Source organism: Chiloscyllium punctatum, chromosome 18, assembly GCF_047496795.1.
Source record: "Chiloscyllium punctatum isolate Juve2018m chromosome 18, sChiPun1.3, whole genome shotgun sequence".
Classification (NCBI taxonomy): domain Eukaryota; kingdom Metazoa; phylum Chordata; class Chondrichthyes; order Orectolobiformes; family Hemiscylliidae; genus Chiloscyllium; species Chiloscyllium punctatum.
This window is the reverse complement of record NC_092756.1, coordinates 23,550,241-23,573,269: the sequence shown is the minus strand read 5'-3', so window position 1 is coordinate 23,573,269 and position 23,029 is coordinate 23,550,241.

The following is a 23,029-nucleotide window of genomic DNA, read 5'->3' as shown; positions in this document are numbered from 1 at the left end:
ACAGCTTCCCCAGGGATACGGCGTGTTGTGCAGCACAAGTCTTCAGTCTTATTACAGGAATGGGGTCAGGGCCCATTGCCTCTGTCGTACCTACTGTGTTCAGCTGTTCCTTCATGTCACATGCAGCAAATCAAATTGTTTCAAAACTGGCATCTGTGATTCTGTGGGCTTCATGGTGAGGGTGAGATGGATCATCAACTCAACACCTCTGGCTGAGGATGGTGCACATACTACATCCTGGTCTTTTACACTGATGTACAGGGCAGTTCTGTTAAATCGGATGGGGATATTTGTGGAATCCTCTCCTCCAGTGAGCTGTTTAATAGTCCATTAACATTTATATCTGGATGTGGCAGGACTGCAGAGCTTCGAGATGATCTGTTAGCATTGGGATAATTTCTCCCTCTGTATCAGATGTTAGTTCTGCTGTTTGGAATGTAATCAATCAAGTGCGGTAGCTTTAATGGGTTATCATCGGGTTTTGGTACATATGGTTCTGACCCTGGCATGTTTACCCACACTCGTCACTTTATGGTGATAGTAGACTGAGGGATTATCCTGGGGGAAAAAAAAACAGATTGTGATTGAATAAAATTCTGCTGCTGCTGTGATTTACAGCATCACATGATAACTCAGTTTGAGCTCCAACATGTACAATTCAATTCTACTGGCTATCACCTAGTTCAGACAGAGACCCATTCACCCATCAGCCCTATACCGAGTCACCTAACCTGGTTTCTGATGTGGTAACACCTCCAATTTCACATTCTCATTCTGCTGAGGGTCTCTCCCTGGTGTAATACCTCCAATTTGTTACATTACTCAAATATTTTAACATATTCATCTGAAATATATCCATTCCTGTAATGCCATCATCTGTGTTTGAATTGAATGTGTTTCCCTCTGTTTCTCTCCCTGACCATGATTAAGAGTTTTGTAGTGTCAGAGAGGCAAACCTAAAGTAGTTTCAGACCCAATGAATTTGTGCACTATGCTTTATCATTCACATCCCGGTGTCAGGCGCTCCGTGTTGGACAGGATGTTTGAGCAGCTTTGACACACGTCTGTGTAACTTGTTCAAAAACAAAAATTGCCTACGAAACTAAGCAGGTCTGGCAGAATTTTGTGGAATGAAAGCAGAGTTAATTTTTCGGGTGCAGCGACCCATCCAGAATGCTTCTCGTTTCTACAGCAATTTCTATATTTCTTTTTCCTGTATGCAGAGTTATTCATTTAATTGAAGATTTATTCTGTGCCTGTTCATTTCTGGAGAAACTCAGCTGGTCTGACAGCATCTGCAGAGACAGAGAAACAGAGTTAGCGTTTCAACTTTAGTGTGACACTTCTTCAGAACTGAAAGAAATTGGAACTGGGCTTTCCAATCCTTTGACGGAGGTGGGGAGTGGGCGACGGGGAAAGGAGAGTGTTGCAAAATATAAACGGGCTTTTAGCAGTGGTTAACGAAAAGATGATGTGAAATGTCTTTAAATTAAGATGTGTTTCTATCTCTTGAGTGCAAGATAAGGAAGACACAATCACAAAAGGTCATGGGGAGGCCAGGAGGGAGAATGTATGAAAAATGGAGAACTGCCATAATGGGGTACGGCTGTGAAGTTATAGAATTATACATTAACTCCTACAGTCTGTAAAATATCAAAGTGCAAAGTGAGGTGATACTCGAGCTTGGTTGTGCTTCATTGGAACATTGCAGCAGCTCAGGACCGAAATGTCAGCATGACAGCGAGGGAAGTTATTGAAATGGGAATCAATGAGAGGTTCAGGGTTCTTCCTACAGACATGGTGATGGTGTTCCCCAAAGCAATCTCTGTTTGGTCTCCTCAGTGTAAGACACCGTGAGCAGCAATGGCAGGAGACTGGATTGAAAGAGGACAAGTGAAATGCTGCTTCACCTGGGAGTGTGATTGGGGCCTTGGAGAGTGAGGAGGGAAGAGGTGAATGTGCAAGTGTTGCAACTTCTGCAATTGCATGGGAAGATGCCATGGGGAGTGGGGAAGTGTTCTGGGTGGTGGAGAGTGCCACAGATGGAATGGATCCTTTGAGATACTGACAGTGGCCGGGAGGGGAAGATGTGTTTGATGGTGCTGTCCTGCTGGAGGTGGTGGAAGTGGCGGAGGATGATTCTGTGAATGTGGATTCTAGTGCAGTAGGAAGTGAGGACAAGTGGAGAACTATCATTGTTCTGGGAAGGAGAGGACAGAGTGAGGGCAGAAGTGCGGGAGATGGGACAGTCACAGCTGAAGGCCCTGTCCACCAGAGTTAGGAGATGTCTGCTTTGAAGGAAAAGGAGGTCACGTCAGAAGCTGCTCACTGGAATGTGGCAACACCAAACAGAAACAACAGAGACGGAGAAACTGGGAGAATAGTGTCAACCTCCGCTGATCCTGTGTTCAGCGACATGGAGAAGCTCCCCCTGAATAATTGAAACGAACTAGATATCTAAATTGAGGATTTATGACTCACATCTGGTCTGAAGCGTGATGTGGAAATAGTCCCAGAGGAAGGTCAGTGAGTATACATGGGCGGACATGCAAGTAGATATCCCATAATGCTCAGCAATGATTGTTTCTGTTCAAACAGAAGAATTGGATAAGAAGGTGAGCAACACATGGTTGACAGAAAACTGTCAAGGATGCCATTCAATCAGAATTTGATGAGGGTTCGTGGAGGGCCAGATTTATAATATTTATTCCAGGAACTATAAGCAGATGCTAAGCATGACTTTCAGCTGTGCGACCTGAATTCCCACAGAAACCCCTGCCATTGCTGCTCCATCCTCTTTCCTCGTCTCCCCTTCCTGATTCCACGTTCTCCTTCTCCAATTACAGAGCACATTCTCTCACATTATGGTCCCTACCCACTTCACCGGAACTTCTTTGATCAAGTCTACCTTCCCTGCACTAGCATCAAGCTGAGTTTTGTGCTGACACTTTACCTCTGCTCTCAGTGTGGTTCGGCCTCTCCATTCATGCTGTTTTATACCTCCCACTCACATCTCATTCCGGAAAGTTTCCTTCATGGAGTAAATCTTATTGAAAACACTTCTCTCCCTTTGTACTGAATTCACACTGTGATCAAAATTTCCAAAAGTATACTCAGCCTTCATCTCACTTTGCTAAAGGTAACTGCACGCTGACCATGTGGTACAAGAATTCCCCTTCTTATATGGTTCAGGCCAGAAATGCGTTTTCACTGGAGAGATCATCACCCCATTTAGACAAAGGATTCAAGTGTTTGGTCCTCGTAAGAGTTTCATGCTGTCTTAGTATTGTGACGTGGAGAAAACCAAATCACAGTATGAAGTTTCGGCTGAGTGTTGTTTACCGTAATTTTTAATATTGTTTCAAATTTGCAGTGTTTATTTTTAAATGCTTGTTCTTAAAGTTAGTATTAGATGGATGAAGGAGGTTGAGGGGTGACATTCTAGAGGTTTATAAAATCATGAGAGGCATGGTTAAGGTGCATAGCCAAGGTCTTTTCCACAGGATAGGAGAGTTAAAACATAGAGGACATAGTTTTAGGTTGAAAGGGGGAAGATTTGAAATGGTCGAATTTGTAATGTTTTCACACAGAGTGTGAAATGTATATGGAATGAGCTGCCAGAGCAAAAGTGGCAGATGCAAGTACAGCGACAACATTTAAAAGGCATTTGGACAAACATATGAATGGGAAATGTTTAGAGGCATATGGGCCAAATGCAAGCAGATGGGACTAATTTAGTTTGGAAAACCTGGTCAGCATGGATAAGTTGGACGAAAGGGTTTGTTTGTGCACGTTGTGACTGTATGCGTCTAGAAAATGAGGAAAAGGGAAGAAAGGATATGATGGAGCTAATTGGCAGGAATTATAAAAGCGAGCAGCATGAGCTTTTCTGAGCATATAAAAAAAGTTCAAAATGTTTGTGTGACCTGAGGTAGAAATTAAGTCAGGAAAGTATATTGAAGTTAACTGGAGGGTGTGACTGAAGAATTGGCTACAGGGAACAGACAGATAATTTATACCCATCTTTCAAATCATTCCTCACAGGGGAACGCACAGTAAATATTTCATTGATATAACCAAAATGGTAATAGGAAGGAACTGCTTGAATCATCTCTAAAAAAGGAACAAGGTTTTTTGTAACGGATAGATAAGAATAAGGGTAGGCAGGTCAGCAGTAATTCATAGTTGGTTTGAAAAGAAGTGGTCACAGTCTTAGGATCATTGCGCCCTCTCCATCAGATATCAGTTCTGCTGTTTGTTAATGTCAGCAGTGAATGTGGTAGCTTTAATGGGTTGTCATAAAGTTTAGGTACACATGTGGTACCTGACCGTTGTTATGTTCACCCACACTCATCACTGAACCATAGATCGGCTACATGGTAATGGTAGACTGAGAGTTTATCCCGGGGAAAAAAAATGCCGATTGTGGTTGAATATAATTCTGCTGCTGCCGCCGCTGCTGCTATAACTTGCAGCATCACATGAATGCCTAGTTTAAGCTGCAATATCTGCAATTCAATTCTGCTGCCTGTCCTCAATTCACACCGAGACCCGTTCACCCTTCAACCCTTGTACTCAGTGACCTCCCCTGGTTTCTGATGTGGGAACTTTTTTTTTAATTCTCACCCTGTTAGGGTACCTTCATGATGCCACGCCTCCAATTTTCACATTCCTCAAATGCAGTTAACGTTTTCGTCTGAATTATTTCCCTTACAGTAATGCCATCTTCTGTTTAAAATGAATATGGTTATCTCTGTTTCTCTCCCTTACCATGATTAAGAGCTTTGTAGTGTCAGTGATGCCAGCCTTACGTCGTTTCGGAACAAATTAATTTGTATGCCTTGCGTTATCGTTTACTTCCTGGTGTATGGCGCTCCATGTTGGACAGGGCGTTTAAGCAGCTTTGACACTCATGTTTCAAACTTGTCAAAAAACAGAAATTGCTTAAGACACTAACATGTCTGGCAGCATCTGTGGAGTGAAAGCAGAGTTAATCTTTTGGGTCCTGTGACTGTTCATCAAAGCACCAGGTATCTCCAACAATTTTTGCTTTTGTTTCAGATTTCCTGTATCGATTGATCTTTGCTATATTGAAAATGTCTTCTGTGCCTTCTCGTTTTTGAAGGAACTCAGTGGATCTGGCAACATCTGCAGAGACAGAGAAACGATGCTAATGTTTTAGGTCCAGTGTAAATCTTCTTCAGAAGTGTAAAGGATTGGAAAGCGAGCGTTTTAGCATCTTGCCAGAGGTGGGAAAGATTGTTTGAAGGCTCCGTGTGAAAGACAAATGGGATTTAAATTGTGGTGAAAGAGACACAGATGTAAAATGGGTGTAAATATTAGAAATGGATTTTCTCTGTTGAGTGTAAGTTAAGACACACTCATAGGGAGTCCAGGAGGGAGAGTGCATGAGAAATGGAGAACAGCCTTAAAGCGGCCAGGCTGTGAAGTTATGGAATTGAATACTAACTCCAACCGGCTGGAATGTATCAAAGTGTAAAGTGAGGTGCTATTCAAGCTTGGGTTGTGCTTCATTGGAAAATTGCAGCAGCCTGCATTTTCTTAGAATCGGTACAGAGTGGAAACAGGCCCTTCAGCCCAGCAGGTCCATACTGACCCTCCAAAAAAGTATGCGAACCAAACCCATTCTCTATCCTATTACTATACATTTATCCTCGACTATTCCACATCCTTGAACACCATGGGCAACTTAGAATGTCCAATTCACCTAATCTGAACAACTTTGAACTGTGGGAAGAAACTGGATCACCCGAAGGAAATTCACGCAGATACGGAGAGAATGTGCAAGCTCCACGCAGGCAGTCACCTGAGGCTGTAAGTGAACCCAATTGGTCCCGATGCTGTGAGGCAGTAGTGCTAACCACAGAGGCACTGTGTCGCCCAGGACAGAAATATTATAAGGCCACAAGACTATAGGAGCAGAAATGAAGCCATTCAGTCCATCAACTCTGCTCCACCATTCGATCATAACTGATGGATTTCCATCCCCATTTTCCTGCTTCCTCGACGTAACCTTTGATCCCCTTGGCAATTAAGAATTTATCTGTCTCTGTTTTAAATATACTAAATGATCTGGTTTCCACTGCTTTCTGTGGTAAGGAATTCTACAAATTTCACCACTCTCTAGCTAAAGACGTTTCATCTTATCTCCGTTCTAAAGGGTGTTCCCTTTGCTCTAAGCCTGTGCCCTCCTGCCAGTGCAAATGTCCTCCCAATGTTATCTGTATCCAGGCCATTCGGTATTTTGTGAGTTTCAGTTGGTTCCCCCCTCATCCTTCTAATCTCCAACGAGGAAAAACCCAGAGTCCTCAAACGTTCCTCATGTGTTAACCTTTGTATTTCTGGTGAACCACCTCTCAACACGCACCAAGGCTAATACATCATTGCTGAGGTATGAGGCACAAAATACTAGAAATGTGGTCTGACCAGCGCCTCACAAAGCCTCAGAATCCCCACCATTATATCCTCCTCCTCTCGAGATGAATGACAACATTGTATCTGCCTTCTTAACTACTATCTCAACCTGCAAGTTTATCTAAGGTGAACCCTAGGCTTTGTAACCCAAGTCCCTTTGTACTTCAGATTTCTGAATTTTCTTCTCATTTAGCAAATAGTCCATGCTTGTATTTTTAATACCAAAGTCTGGTGGCACTGTGTGAAATATTCCATAACTGTCTGGATTACAGGAGTGTTCCAGCGAAACTGGAGACCATCCAAATTGGAGCCTGTCTTCAAGAATAGAATGAGTCTTCAAGTGCTTAGGTGCAACCTTAATCTGAATAGTGGAGCATATTTGATGGCTCATGATGCAACTTCATCCTGAGTGATTTAAAAAACAACCTCTGCTCCTTCTCCTGATGCGTTACACACTGGGGGATGAACATTTTTCTGAACTTGGGAATTATTTTGAAAATTTTCTGGAACATTGTACAAACGACATCACCCAGAGAATTGTAGAAGCAGCACTATCCAGAACATTTTATAACCATGTGGGGATATTGCACAGGCGAGAGAGAGAGTAGTGAGAGTGATGGAGCCTTGTTCGGGGCTAGGTGCTATAACAGATATACAGTGAGTGTGAGGGAGCAGAGAGAATAGACAATAGACAATAGGTGCAGGAGTAGGCCATTCTGCCCTTCGAGCCTGCACCACCATTCAAAATGATCATGGCTGATCATCCTGAATCAGTATCTTGTTCCTGCCTTATCTCCATAACCCTTGATTCCACTATCCTTGAGAGCTCCATCCAACTCTTTCTTAAATTAATCCAGACACTGGGCCTCCACTGCCCTCTGGGGCAGAGTATTCCACCCAGCCACCACTCTATGGGTGAAGAAGTTTCTCCTCATCTCTGTCCTAAATGGTCTACGCCGTATTTTTAAGCTGTGTCCTCTGGTTTGGCACTCACCCATCAGCAGAAACATGTTTCCTGCCTCCAGAATGGCCAATCCTTTCATAATCTTATATGTCTCAATCAGATCCCCTCTCAGTCTTTGAAACTCAAGGGTAAACAAGCCCAGTCACTCCAGTCTGTCAGAGTAAGGTAGTCCTGCCATTCCAGGAATTGACCTCGTGAACCTACGCTGCACTCCTTGAATAGCCAGAAGGTCTTTCCTCACATTTGGAGACCAGAACTGCACACAATACTCCAGGTGTGGTCTCACAAGGGCCCTGTCCAGCTGCAGAATAACCTCTTTGCTTCTGTACTCAATCCCTCTTGTTACGAAGGCCAGTATACTATTAGCATTCTTCACTACCTGCTGTACTTGCATGCTTACCTTCATTGACTGGTGTACAAGAACACCCAGATCTCTCTGTACTGCCCCTTTACCTAAATTGAATCCATTTAGATAGTAATCTGCCTTCCTGTTCTTGCCATCAAAGTGCATAACCATAGATTTATCCACATTAAACTGCACATGCCATGCATCTGACCACTCACCTAACCTGTCTAGGTTACCCTGTAGTCTCCTAACATCCTCCTCACATTTAACCCTGCCACCCAGCTTAGTATCATCAGCAAATTTGCTAATGTATTACTAATACCGTCTTCTATATCATTAATATATCTTGTAAAAAGCTGCAGTCCCAGCACTGATCCCTGTGGTACCCACTGGTCACTGCCTGCCATTCCGAAATGGAGCTGTTTATCACTACTCTTTGTTTCCTGTCAGCCAACCAACTTTTAATCCAAGTTGGTATTTTGCCCCCAACATCAGACGCCCTAATTATGCTTACTAACCTCCGATGTGGGACTTTATCAAAAGCTTTCTGGAAGTCCAGGTACATACTACATCTACTGGATCTCCCTCGTCCATCTTTAGAGTTACATCCTCAACACATTCCAGAAGATTAGTCAAGCATGACTTCCCCTTCATAAATCCATGTTGACTCTGACCTATCCTGTTGCTCCTATCCAGATGTGTCGCAATCTCATCCTTTATATTAGACTACAGCATCTTTCCCACCACTGAGGTCAGACAAACTGGTCTATAATTTCCTGCTTTGTCTCTCGCACCTTTCTTAAAAAGTAGTACATTAGCCACCCTCCAATCCACAGGAACCCAAATCTATCGAACTCTGGAAAATAATCACCAATGCATCCAGGATTTCTCGAGCCACCTCCTTCAGTAGCCTGGGATGTAGACCATCAGGCCCCGGGGACTTATCAACCTTCAGACGTAACAGTCTCTCCAACACCAATTCCTGGCAAATATAAATTCCCTTAAGCTCAGGTCCTTCAGCCACTGTTACCGCAGGGAGATTGCTTGTGTCTTCCCTATTGAACACAGATCTGAAGTACCAATTCAATTCTTCTGCCATTTCCTTGTTCCCCATAATATATTCCGCTGTTTCTGTCTTCAAGGGCCCAATTTTAGTCTTAACCATTTTTGTGCCTTTCACATACCTTTTACTATCCTCCTTTATATTTTTGGCCAGTTTACCTTCGTACCTTATTTTTTCTCTGCGTATTTCCTTCTTAGTAATCCCCTGTTGTTCTTTAAAAGCTTCCCAGTCCTCCGTTTTCCCACTTATCTTTGCTATGTTATACTTTTTCTCTTTTAACTTTATATGTTTCTTAACTTCCCTCTTCAGCCACGGCCACCCATGCCTCCTCCTAGGATCTTTCTTCCTTTTGGAAAGAACTGATCCTGTATCTTCTGCGCTATGCACAGAAATATCTGCAATTGTTCCTCCACTATCATACCTGCTAAAATATTGCACAACTGGACTTTGGCCAGCTCCTCCCTCATAGCTCCATAGCTCCCTTTATTCAACAGACATATTGTCACTTCCGATTGTACCCTCTCCCTCTCAAATTGCAGATTGTAGTTTATTGTGTTATGGTCACTACGTTACAATGGTTCTTTCACTTCGAGGTCCCTGATCAATTTTGTTTCATGGCACAATACCAGATCTAGAATTGCCTTCTCCCTGGTAGGCTCCAGCACCAGCTGTTCTAGGAATCCATCTCGTGGGCACTCCACAAAGTCTCTTTCTTGAGGCCCAATACCATCCTGACTCTCCCAGTCTACCTGCATGTTGAAATCCCCCATAACAACTGTAGTAACATTTTTGCGAACGGGCCAATTTCAGCTCCTGATTCAACTTACATTCGACATCCAGATTACTGTTTGGGGGCCTGTAGATAACTCCCAAGATGGTCTTTTTACCCTTAGAATTTCTCAACTCAATCCATACTGACTCTACATCCCCTCACTCTAGGTTTCCTTGCGCAAGGGACTGAATATCATCCCTTACCAACAGGGCCCCCCATCCCCTCTGCCCGTCAGTCTGTCCTTATGATAGCACGTGTGGCCTTGAATATTCATTTCCCGCGCCCTGTCCACTTGAAGCCACGTCCTAGTTACCCCACAATATCGTATCTGCCAATTTCCAAAAGAGCCTCAAGCTCATCTATCTTATTTCTTATGCTTCGTGCATTCACGTGTAGGATTTTTAATTTGTTACTGCCCTCACCCTTCCCATCAACACCTACTTCACTCAACATTACAGCATGATCCCTTTTTGAATTTTCAGCTTCATTTATACCGTTGTCTTTCTTGACTTCCCTTGTTCTAACTTTCCCTTCAATTTCCTTCTTAAACATTCAGTTTGTCCCCTCCCCACCGCCCCCCCCCGCCCCCCGCCCCGTTACTTAGTTTTAAACGTAGCTGTGTTGCAGTAGCAAACATGCCTGCCGGAATGCTGGTCCCTAACCTATTAAGGTGCAAACCATCTCTCTTGTATAATTTATGCTTACCACAAAACATACCCAAAAGATCCAAGAATTTAAATCCTTGCTTCATGCACCAGTTCCCCAGCCACACGTCCAAGTCCATTATCTCCTTGTTTCTGGCCTCACCAGCCCGAGGAACTGGAAGCAAACCGGAGATAACCACCCTGGACGTCCTGCTTTTCAGCCTTCTTCCTAGTTCTCTGATGTCCCGCTGTAGTATGTTCCTCCTCTTCTTCCCGATATCATCATTTGTGCCGACATGTACCACCACCTCTGGCTCTTCACCTTCGTCCTTGAGGATTTCCTGCATTCTGTCTGTGATATCTTTAACACTGGCACCAGGAAAGCAACACACCATCCTTAAGTCCCGCCTGTTGCCACAAAAACCCCGGTCAGTTCCTCTCACTATGGAGTCCCCTATTACCACGGCTCTGTGCGATGTCTGACTCTTCCGCTCTGCCTCCACTCCAACTTTTGACTGACAGACCTGGCCGCCTCGCGGACTTGCAGTGTTTTCTTTCTCTACTGTTTCCAAAAGATTCAACTTGTTCCTGACAGGTATTTCCCCGGGTCTCTTGCACCTGTCTCCTCTCTGCCTTCCTCATCGTCTGCTCTCTTCTGCTCTTTTGTGATATGGTCGTTGTAATAACCTCACTGAAGGTCTTGTCCAGAAAGATCTCGTTCTCTCGGATGAGCTTAAGGTCCTCGAGTTCTTTCATCAGTGATGCAATATGGTCTGTCAGCAGATGAACATGCACACACTTTCCACACTTATATGAGCCAGACACTCCAGAGTCGTTGCCTCTCACATCAAGCACGTAGCACACTGAACCAGCTTGGCAGTCTTGTCCTCACCCTCTTCAACTGTGGGGTAGTCACTTCACTCAACCTCCTTATCAAAGATTCCTGAGCTAAAGCCTCACTCTTCAAGCACTGAGGATGTCATCCAGACAGGGGACGAAACGTTTGCAAGACAAATTCCCAGCTCGGCGAACAGAACCACAACAACGAGCACCCGAGCTACAAATCTTCTCCCAAACTTTGAACCTCACTCTTCAATCCACAGGAACTTCCTTGGACCCTCTTTTTGGGGCAAGTCTGTGGACTTTTAATTTAGTTTAGTGCAGGCCCTAGTTTGTAGGACCTGGGGTCTAGAACACACCCACTCAAATAACAATCAAATAACCTTTCCGACTGGCTTTGCCCTCCGACTTCATTTCCGCCCAGCTCCAGCCGCCCTCTGCTGCAAAAAATACAGTGACCCTTATCCTGACAGAGCGAGGAAGGTTATTGATGCCTGTCCTGTATTGCTGGACATTTCTTCATAATGCAGATACTACATTGAGCTGGGTGGTGAGCTCAGAACATACTCGGTGGGTCTGGTGGTGTGGCCCCCTCTGGGAACAGAATGGTCCTCCACTGTACTAGCCTATGCACGAGGGCCTCCGTGGCCCTGTCAACAAACTGTGGAGTAATTGCACCTTATCTGCCATGCTTGGGGTAAACTGTGCAGGGCAGTTCCACACTGAGAAAGCTCAACCGTGTGGCCGTTGGCCTTTGAAGATGGCACCAGTGCCCGAGATCACGGAATATCCAGGGGCACCCGGGCGATGGTGTGTACCTCCAGCCACGATGGGTGGGAGAATCGGGCTGGTATTTAATGAGATGGACACCATGGTGTGGGTGACTAGTTAATGAGGTGAGTTCGATAAGACAGCACCAGGAAACTAGTTCGGCTTCGTACAGAAAATCCCTCTGTCACACTCAATGAAAATGGCACTGAGACAAATTATTGTTAGATTGAGCCCAATGAGTCGAAGACTCTGCTGATCTCACTCCCTGTTACAAAGCTGCGGAACAAATGCTCATCCAAAACTCTCCATCATCTTAGCTCACACCAATATCTTGTCCACCCATCATTCCTGGAAAAATTGGCCCATATTGCAAGATGTTATCGAAATGTTTTCATTTCGCAGCTCATTCCACTGCCAAAACTCATATTTCTGCAACATGTTGTTCATTAAGTAATTACCCAAGTAAATCGTGAATATGTGTCGCTCTAGCTATGGACCAGAGCAGATCCCCTCAAAATAGATGGAAAAGGTAGTCTCGATACGACCATTTTCTTATTTTAAGGTAAATGTGAGGTGCTGTGTTTCAGATACAATTCGCTTGGTCAAAATATTCGACATTAAGCAAAACACAATTTATTCAAACATTGCCGACAAAATATAACAGAAAGAAGTGGAACTTGGAATAATTTAAATCTGTTGGAAAACTTAATAGAATAATAGATTATTTAACTACTATACCGTAACTGTTCAAATATGGTAACATCCTATTAACAAACACGTGTCAAAAAACAAATTCAGGAAACATGCAGTTCTCCAATCCAGGAGGAAAGAACATGAACAGACAATTCTGAGACAAATCTGCAGACAGACAGTGAAGCAGCCGGGAGAGATTTACTGTCTTCCAAACCCGCTGAGACCCCAGCAATAACTGGTGAAAGGTAAAATTAAGAGTCCTGGTTTGTGACAGTTTGACCATCACGCCACAGGACCAGGCACGGCTGCAATGACCACAAGGAATGGACTGTATCTACACCGTCTATACCACTGTAGGAGCCTCTCAAAAATGCCTAAACGCATCAAAGCCGTTAAATGATTGTAACATAAATGTTAACGTTAAATATAAATGAATAAAACAAAATAATGCAGCAGGCCTGGTGATCAGACACAGACTGCCTCAGGAGCCAGCAATTCCTACCCAGTCAAAACACAGTAGAATCATTGAGCTTGTGAAGAGAAAGTATCATCTCTCTCTCTCACCTCTAACTTTACAATTAGAAATGTACCATTCACCTAATAGTGAGCGATGTCAACATCCCACCCAGACCAAGTATTATTGCGTTATATCAGGGTTATCGTGAAAAGGATTAACTGGAGTTGTTTGTTCAGTGACTGTGATAAATACCAGTCTTCCTGGATCTAACGGGGATCAGCAGCTACAGAGCAAGAGTTGGATTACAGTCTGAAAACATTAGATAGTAATGTTACAACAATGGATCAGATTCTGAGAACATTAGACTGGAATGTTCCAACAATGGACAGGAGTTTATCTGCGGATCTTTACTGTCTTTTTTGGGATTGGGCATGGTTAGATTTGTGAATATAAGCTATACTGATGATTATTCAAGCAAGTTACTATCCCATCCTTACCATGTTCCTGGTAAGCCTATTTCTATCAATTCTATCAACGATGATGAAGGTTACTGCTATTCCAGTTACTTATTTGTAACAAATATATGAACGTTCAGGCACAAACTCCACTTCTCTTTCAAGCATTTCCAAACTCCTTACTCATAAACATCTAAGAAGGAAAAAGACTGTTTGGAACCTTGAATCTCCTTTTTACCCTGAACTGTTTTATGTCTCCGTATTCTCTCTGTAATCAAACCTGCTGTCATCCACCTCCATAATATCCCCAGTCTCCACCTCCGCCTCAGTGCTACTGCTGAATTAGCCATCATCTACCCCTTTGTTATTGACATATTTTACAGTTCCAGTTCTGTTCTGACCTCTCTTCCAGTTACAAATATTTTGACCACAAACTTGTTCTTGTCTCTACAGTGACTTGACAACTGCAACATTGTATCAGAGCAATAATATCACAGACCGTGCAATTCAGAGGCATAGATTATGACTGTGAAAGCATTGTTTGAAATCCTACCACAGCCGATGACTAAACTTAAACTCAAATGACAGAAAATGGAATGAAACCTCATTTCACTCATGGCAACCATAAACCACCAGGATTTCATTTCTTATTTTACTGATAACCTTTGGTAAAGAAACTTAACATTATTTCCCCGTCTGGACTAAGTGTGACTTCAGATCCACAACAGTGTAGTTGACTCCATATTGTCTTGACAAATGGCCGCGTGGTCGAGAGCAATTACAGATGGACGACAAATGCTGCCCTTGCCAGTGATGCTGACATTCTGGGACACAACATTAAAGGTGAAATAACCAAGGAAATGTGGATGCTGGACATCTGAAATAAAATGCTCTGGCGTCTGAAAGAATGTTGGAGAATCTCAGCAGGTATTGCAGTCTGTCTGGAGAAACTCAGATTACCGTTAGAGTTCAGTGACCCTATCAAAACTCAGTGCAACTAGTACAGATATTATTTTTTTTAATCAGGGGTGTTTGGAAGGGTGAATGGGAGGTTTGTATTGAATGGATGGAGAAATGTCCAGCAGGGGGTCGGTGGGTGGTGGTGGTGATGCAGGTGAGGTGTGTGTGTGTGTCTGTGTGTGTGTGTGTCTGTGTGTGTGTGTGTCTGTGTGTGTGTGTGTGAGAGAGAGAGACAGAAAGAGAGGGAGGGAGAAAGATGAAAAGCAAGCAAAAGGATTGCTGATGATGGACTGGAAGGAAAATAATGGGAGGTTATTCTAACATTCACCCTTTTCCCATCTTCGTGAATACCATATGCATGTAGGTATGTCCTTGCTTAAAGTGAGTTATGTTCCCTTTGTCTCTCTTCATTGAGTGTGGTGATAAACTCCATCAGTCAATACTGGTGCTGCCCTGAGAGTTGCTGAGATACAGAGAAATGCAATGTTACATTGTCAACTGCTTCTTTGGAGAGGAGAACTGTCACTGTGGGATTATGCAGAGAAGTAATGGCTTTCTCAGCGAAGAAGAGAAACTGAGGAGACAGATGCATTTTTACCACTGAATGGGTGCACCAGGGGTGTGGGAATTTGACTTGCTGCTGTCATGTGAAAGTCAGTGGAATTTCTGTGGATGGTGTTCTCAGGTTTGTATTGTCAGCTGCTGCGTTCATTCAGGGAGACCTGAGGGCCTGTTGACCCCACTCTAGACACTGCATTTACAGTGTATCTGGATCCATGGTAAACAAATGGAGCTGACACAACAGAAAAGGGAAGCTCTGTGTAAACAGGGTGGGGCTGGGCACTGCACATTCCTCCCTGGGATTTCCAGGAACATTTGTCTAAGCTGGACCTGTTCCAAGTGAGGTGAGGTGCCGGAAGACTGGAGGTAGGCAAACATGGTGCCACTGTTTAAGAAGGGCGGTAAAGACAAGCCAGCGAATTATAGACTGGTGAGCTTGACCTCAGTGGTGGGCAAGTTGTTGGAGGGAATCCTGAGGGACAGGATGTACATATATTTGGAAAGGCAAGGAATGATTTGGGATAGTCAACATGGCTTTGTGCGTGGGAAATCATGTCTCACAAACTTGATTGTGTGTTTTGAAGAAGTAACAAAGAAGATTGATGAGGGCACAGCAGTAGATGTGATCTATATGGACTTCAGTAAGGCGTTTGACAAGGTTCCCCATGGGGGACTAATTAGCAATGTTAAATCTCATGGAATAAAGGGAGAACTAGCCATTTGGATCCAGAACTGACTCAAAGGTAGAAGACAGAGGGTTGTCTGTCATACTGGAGGCCTGTGACCAGTGGAGGACCACAAGGATCGATGCAGGGTCCTCTACGTTTTGTCATTTTAATAAATGATTTGGATGCGAGCATAGGAGGTACAGTTAGTAAGTTTGCAGATGACACCAAAATTGGAGGTGTAGTGGACATTGAAGAGGGTTACTGAAGATTACAGCAGGATCTAGACCAGATGGTCCAAGGGTCTGAGAAGTGACAGATGGACTTTAATCCAGACAAATGGGAGGTGCTGCATTTTGGGAAAGCAAATCTTAATAGGACTTATACACTTAATGGTAAGATCCTAGGGAGTGTTGGTGAACAAAGAGACCTGCGAGTGCAGGCTCATACCTACTTGAAAGTGGAGTTTCACGTAGACAGGATAGTGAAGAAGGCGTTTGGTATGCTTTCCTTTATTAGTCAGAGTATTGGGTACAGGCGTTGGGAGGTCATGTTGCAGCTGTACAGGACATTGGTTAGGCTACTGTTGGAATGTTGCGTGCAATTCTGGTCTCCTTCCTATCGGAAAGATGTTGTGTAACTTGAAAATGTTCAGAAAAGACTTACAAGGATGTTGCCAGGGTTGGAGGTTTTGAACTATAGGGAGAGGCTGAACAGGTAGGGGCTGTTTTCCCTTGAGCGTCGGAGGCTTTATCGAGGTTTACAAAATTATGAGTGGCATTGATAGGATAAATAGACAAAGTCTTTTCCCTGGGATCGGGGAGTCCAAAATAGAGGGCATAGATTTAGGGTGAGAGGGGAAAGTTATAAAAGAGACCTAAGGGTCAACTTTTTCACGTAGAATATGTGTAATGGAACAAGCTGCCAGAGGATGTTGTGGAGGTTGGTACAATTGCAACATTTAAGAGGCATTTGGATGGGGATATGAATAGGAAGGTTTTGGAGGGATATGGGCCGAGTGCTGGCAGGTGGGACTAGATTGCGTTGGGATATCTGGTCGGCGTGGATAGGTTGGACCGAAGGGTCTGTTTCCATGCTGTACATCTGTATGACTGCATGACTCTATGAATCGCTGTGCTTTCAGTCATCCCGGGCCTAAATTATGAAATTCAACACTGACACCTCTTCTTTCTCCATTTCGTTGCAATTCTAAAACCATTTTAATAAGTTTGTTCAGCTATATTATGTAACACTTCTGTGGGATTTACACCTAGACCTTTGTGCCCGTAGGTAGGGGCACTATCATCACTCGGCAATACCCATACTGCTGTAACGTTATTCTCCTGTGTGTCTGCTCATCAGCCTGTTCTGACATGCTGTGACATACCTCTGCAACAGGCACGACTTGAATCCAGACCTTCTAGTCCAGAGCTAGGAACACTACCACACACGATCAGGAATTGGAATCAAATCTAGAGCTCTGGCTCAGAGGCAGGGACACTGCCCCCTACGCGACCATGCCCAGATTTTGGGTCATATTTTAAGTGCCAGCTTTCAGCTCGCTGTGGATTTATTATAATCAGGTTACCATTACTGAGCTACATGAAACACTTTGTATTGTTAAACAAATGCAAGATATTTGTCTTAGCTGTAGCATGTTGAGTGCACGTGCTGTGCCATCGAAATTAACTATGACCATCTTTAATTGCTATTATTTGTAGTCTGCAATATTAAGGAAAGAAATCCTGCAGACACACTCTGCCCAATGAAGTGTCTCAAATAGATCTTTATTGCTGTACACCAGAGACGGAGAAAGACCATAATTTCTGGCCCCAAAACACCGATCAGTATTACCCAACTCTCATGTGCGACTGCCGTCTTTCTAAAATCATGAAATAACACCAGGCCGTTGATTACTGTCCAGCCTCTCCTCCCCACTGACTGTGTCTGCAATCTCTCCCTCCTCCCCTAAACACACAAGGCAACCTAAGCTTTGTGAAATTAAAGGCCGGAGTGTGCAGGCCTCCTGGTGAGCGGGAGGGAATTTTAAAATTAAACGGGGCAGGTGAGGAGGTGGTAAGATCACTTACTGGGCTGAGGAGTGGAAGATAGAGTTTAGTTTGGATTAGTGCGAGGTATTGGATTTGGGAAATCAAACAAGAGCAGAATCTATTCAATTAAAAGTAGAGCCTTTGGCAGTGTTTTAGAACAGAGATCTAGGCCGTCAGGTTTAATTCATTAAAATTTGCATCTCATAGAGATAGTGTGGTTAAGAAGGTGTTTAACACACTTGTCTTCATAGGTCAGACCTTTGAGTATCGGAATTGGGACGTCATGTTGTGGTTGTACAGTACATTGGTGAGACCTCTTCTGAAATACTGTGTCCAGGCTCGTCACCCTGCCCGCTCATTCCATAGGCACAACACCCTCTGGGTGAAAAAGCTGCCCCTTGGGTCACTTTTAAATTTTTCCGCTCTCATCTTAAACCTATGTCCTCCAGCTTTGGACTCCTCTACCCTTAGAAAATACCTTGACGATTCACTTTGGTACTATTGACCTTGATATTATTAAGCTGGAGAGATTTCAGAAGATATTAACCTGGATATTGCTGGGAATGGAAGGATTGAGCTATAACGGAAGGCTGGATAGGCAGGGACTTTTTTCACTGGAGAGTATGAGATTAAGGGGAACTTTACAGAGGTTTTTTTTAAAAAAAATCATGGGTACAGATAAGCTGAAGGGCTGATGGCTTTTCCCTAGAGTTGGGGATTCAAAACGGAGTGACATTTTAAGGTGCAAGGAGAAAGATAAGGACAAAAAGCAATGAGAGGTAATTATTTTAGACAGAAGCTGGCTCGAGTGTGGAATGAACGTCCAGAGAAAGTGGTGAAAGCTGAGACAGTTACCACCTTTAATAGACATTTATATCAGTACATGAAGGTTATTGATGCTTGTCCTATATTGTTGGACGTTTCTTAAGACCACAGATACTGAACTGAGCTGGGTGATGAGCTCAGACCATGCTCAGTGAGTCTGGTGGCATGACCCCTCTGGGAAGAGAATGATCCCCCTCTGTACCAGCCCATCCACCAAGACCTCCGTGGTGTAATTGCCCCTTAGCTGCCACGATCGGGGTAAACTGTGCAGGGTAGCTCTGTACTGAGAAAACTCAACCGTGTACCCATTGGCCTTCTAAACATGGCACCAGTGCCAGGGATCACGGTGAGTACCTCCAGCTTGGTGGGTGGGAGAATCGGGCTGGAAGTGAATGAGAGGGACACCATGGGGTGGGGTGTGTAGTTAACGAGGTGAGTTCGATAAGATAACAATAGGAAACTAGCTCGGTCTCGTGCTGAAAATCCCTTTGTCTCACTCAATGAAAATGTCACTAAGGCAAATTATTGTTAGCTTCAGCTCAATGAGTCGAAGACTTTGGGTCCTCACTCCCAGTTACAAATCTGCAGAACAAATGCTCATTCAAAACGTTCCATCATCTGACCTCACACCAATATCCCATTCACCCATCATTCCTAGAAACACTGGCTCATGTTACAGGATGCTGTCAAAATGTCTTCATTTCAGCTTTCTGAAACCTGGAAACATCCTTCCATGACACTATCTCTCAGTTTACTCCTCTCTGTCTATTTCCCATACACCTCCCATTTTTCATTGTTTAAACTGATTCCCCCACCATCCCTCTCTCTGGGAGTGATGTTCACACCCACTGCACACCTTGTCATGGCACGATGGAGATATGGAGCCGTAAATGGTTGGGAGCTGCACATTCTGTAACTTCCATTATGGACTGCAAGTTTCCCCACGCTGGGCAGTGATCTAACACAGTGTTACTGAGCAATGCATTGGGTGGTGTATACAGCTGTACATGCTGGAAGGGCAATTTATCCAGGTTACAAATCGGTGATCACTGCACTGATCTCGGTGCTGGACAGATATCTAGTCCAGATTTTTATTTCAATGCACGGGTGTGGTCTACACTGTTTACCACACTGAACAGGCAGGAGGCTGGAAGAACACAGCAAGTCAGGCAACGTCAGGGGGTGTAGAATTGGACGTTTTGCGTGTAACCCTTCTTCAAGACTCCTGCAGAAGGGTTACACCCGAAACGTTGACTTCTCCACATCCTGATGCTGCCTGACTTGCTGTGTTCTTCCAGTTTCCTGCTTGTCTGCTTTGAATTAAAGCATCTGCAGCTTTTTTTGGCTCTATCCCAGCTTCCAATACTGTACAGATGTCTTGTCTGGGTTTAATGACAAATGCTCTAACATGATCTGTGCAGTGTTCCACGCTGGACAGATTGCTGGGTTGTACTGAGCAGTACACTGGCCTGGTCTGCACAGTGTTCCACGGTGAACAGATATCTCCTCTGGGTTGATGGTGTCTGGGCTGATTCTGTGAGGTGGATTGAGAATGTGTTATAACTAACCATTTAAGCTGATCTGGCAATGCCTTTAGTTCCTATTCTTGTGACTGGACCCTCTGTCTCTCACTCCATTAATGTTACAGTGTGCCCATACACAGTACATCATGTTGGTGAATACACACTATCCTGGCAGCAGCCATAGCCTCTTCATTCAGAAACAGTCGGATATTTCCTTCGTTCTCAGGTCTCCACGGAGAAATGAATCATGGCCTTTCAGATAAAGGCTGTCCCGTTGGTGTACGGCTCAAAACATCCTCACCCTTGCCAAGTCCCACCGCCAAGCAACCACATCAAAACATCCCGTGTGTACTGAGAGTAATGGGGCCACTGGGAACATCAGGCAGCAGACCATCAGAGAGATGGGGCAACAACCCTTCCATGTCTGAATGGGTCAGAGTGATCCCTCCAGTACACATGGTATCACTAAGTCCTCTCCATATTTGTAATATACAGTCTGTTATTCATCATGAAAAAAGTCATGTTATATTCGATCTACCTAGTTGTTGTCCATTGCTTATACATTTGCAGATTCTCTATCTCCCCTTGGTAACTTCAGTTCCTACCTATCTGAGTGTCAGTTTAAATTTAGTTAGAATACATATGTTCCATTTCTGGAAACCGTTGATATAGTTTCCAAATAGTTGAGGCCCGAACACTGGTCACTGTGCCACTGCAGTTGTTAATTTATATTAAACTGATAGAGACTGATTACTCCCTACTTTATCCCTGCTACTAGCTCAGTAACTAGTCCTCCCCATATTCCTGTGTAGCAGCATCGAAAAGCTGAACGTTCCCTTCCATTTCCTGTGTAACAGGTGTGAAAGATTAAAAGATCTGCTCCAATTGGGGAGTAACAGCCTCCAATGGCTGATTGACCTCATACTGTTCCTGTTTAAAACTGTTGATGGGCTGAATAGCCTGCTTCAGTATAGGTGCAGTTGGGAATGGTGCTGAATATTTTGAAACCATCAGTGACAGCCCACTTCTGACTTTACGATGGATGAAAGCCACTGATGCTGCAGCTGCTACTAGCCTACAGTGCTTCATGGATGGCCAGTTTCCATGTGCTCGCTCCTTTAGACGTATGTCCTACTTCACAGGAGGGAGTGTCACATAACACAGTAGGCAGTATAATATATAATATAATATAATTTATCACTCCACCCCAGAGGCTCCCAACCTCATTCCTGATGAAGGTCTCCTGCCAGAAACGTCGATTTTCTGCTGCTCGGATGCTGCCTGACCTGCTGTGCTTTTCTAGCACCACACGAATCTTGAGTATGTCAAATATGACGCCGAGACTTTACCTCCGCCAGGACTGTGTGCTGGCTGTTCCTACAGATACTGTTAGGGACAGATAAATGTGGGACAAGGAGTTTGGTGAAAACGTTTCCCTCTTGTTGGTTCCCCCATCACTTCCCCCAGTCTGGCTGCTGCGGATGTGAGGTCTCTCCCTGCTCAGTCAGGGGTGTGCCTGTGGAGAGATTCTAGGTTGTGGACGTTGAAGTCCCATACAATAGGACGTTCTGTGTCCTTGTCACCTTCAGTTCTTCCTCTGATTTGTTTTCAATACCGAGGGGAACTGAGTTATCACCGAGGGGTGTTTTGAGGGCTGGTTATATCCATCATCAGGTGATTTCCTTGACCATCGGTGGCCTGTTAACATAAGATTTCCCAGGTTCTGGGATCAATGTTGTGGAATTGCAGGGTTACACCTTCCCTGACTGTATCCCACGGTGCCCCCATCACGATGGTCTGTCCTGCGGTGGGACAAGATATACCCAGGGATGGTAATGGGGCTTCACGAAGCATGACCTAACAGGCCTGATTCTGTGAGTTTCACGGTCTCTGACGTTTTGCTGACTGGGAGTGTGGTGCTGGAAAAACACAGCAGGTCAAGCACCAACTGAGAAGCAGTGGAGTCGATGTTTCTGGCATAATCCCTTCATCAGGAATGAGGGTTGTTGGCCGGGGATGAGAGATAAATGGAAGGGGGCTGGGGCTGGGAGAATGCAACTAGAATTGTGATCGGTGATGGGGTAGAGGTGATAGGTCTGAGAGGAGGGTGGGGAGCATTGGTGGGAAACGTGATGGACAGGTCAAGGAGTTCCCCGGTAATTCTGTACTCGACATTCTATAACTGACAACCCCGGAACATTTTGTCCCCTACATTATATGACTGACTTTCCCAGGAATATTCTGAACCCAACATTCTATCGGAGAAAGTGAGGACTGCAGATGATGGAAATCAGAGCTGAAAATGTATTGCTGGAAAAGCGCAACAGGTCAGGCAGCATCCAAGGAACAGGAGAATCGACGTTTCGGGCATCAGCCCTTATTCAGGATCCATACATTAAACAAATAGTTCTTCGTAGCCATATCGGAAATTAAAGACAGTAAGTACCAAAAACTTTCATGTACTTACTCGCACACTCTGGGTTCCTCAACTGTTCCAGAATCTTCCATCTGCCTCCGAATCCATCGGGCGCCATTAACGATGCGGCCGCGACAGCGCCCGCGGCAGCAACCGCCGCCGCGGACATTGACGCCACTTCCGCAGCCACCGATCTCGCAGCCTCCACGAACGCCGCCCAGACAACCGCCTCCACGATCGTCATTAAGACCATCGCCGACAGATTCGCGGCTTCCGCGGCTATCGAGAATAACACTGTCTCTGTCGGCCACAGCCACTTCCGCCCCCTGGGTTGCCGCCGCCGCAGCCACTTCCGCCCCCAGTGACATCACTAACCTGCACGTCCACAGCGCCGCATGTGTCTCCACCCCCACGCCGATCTCTCTCACCATGCCTAACCCCGCCCCCACTTCGATCTCCGTCACGTCTAACCCCGCCCCCACGCCGATCTCCGTCCCCGACCGCACGCCCAACTCCAACCCCACACCGAGCTCCAGCCCCACACCAGGTCCTCGGTCCTCGCTCCCAGCCCTGCCGTGTTTTCACCAT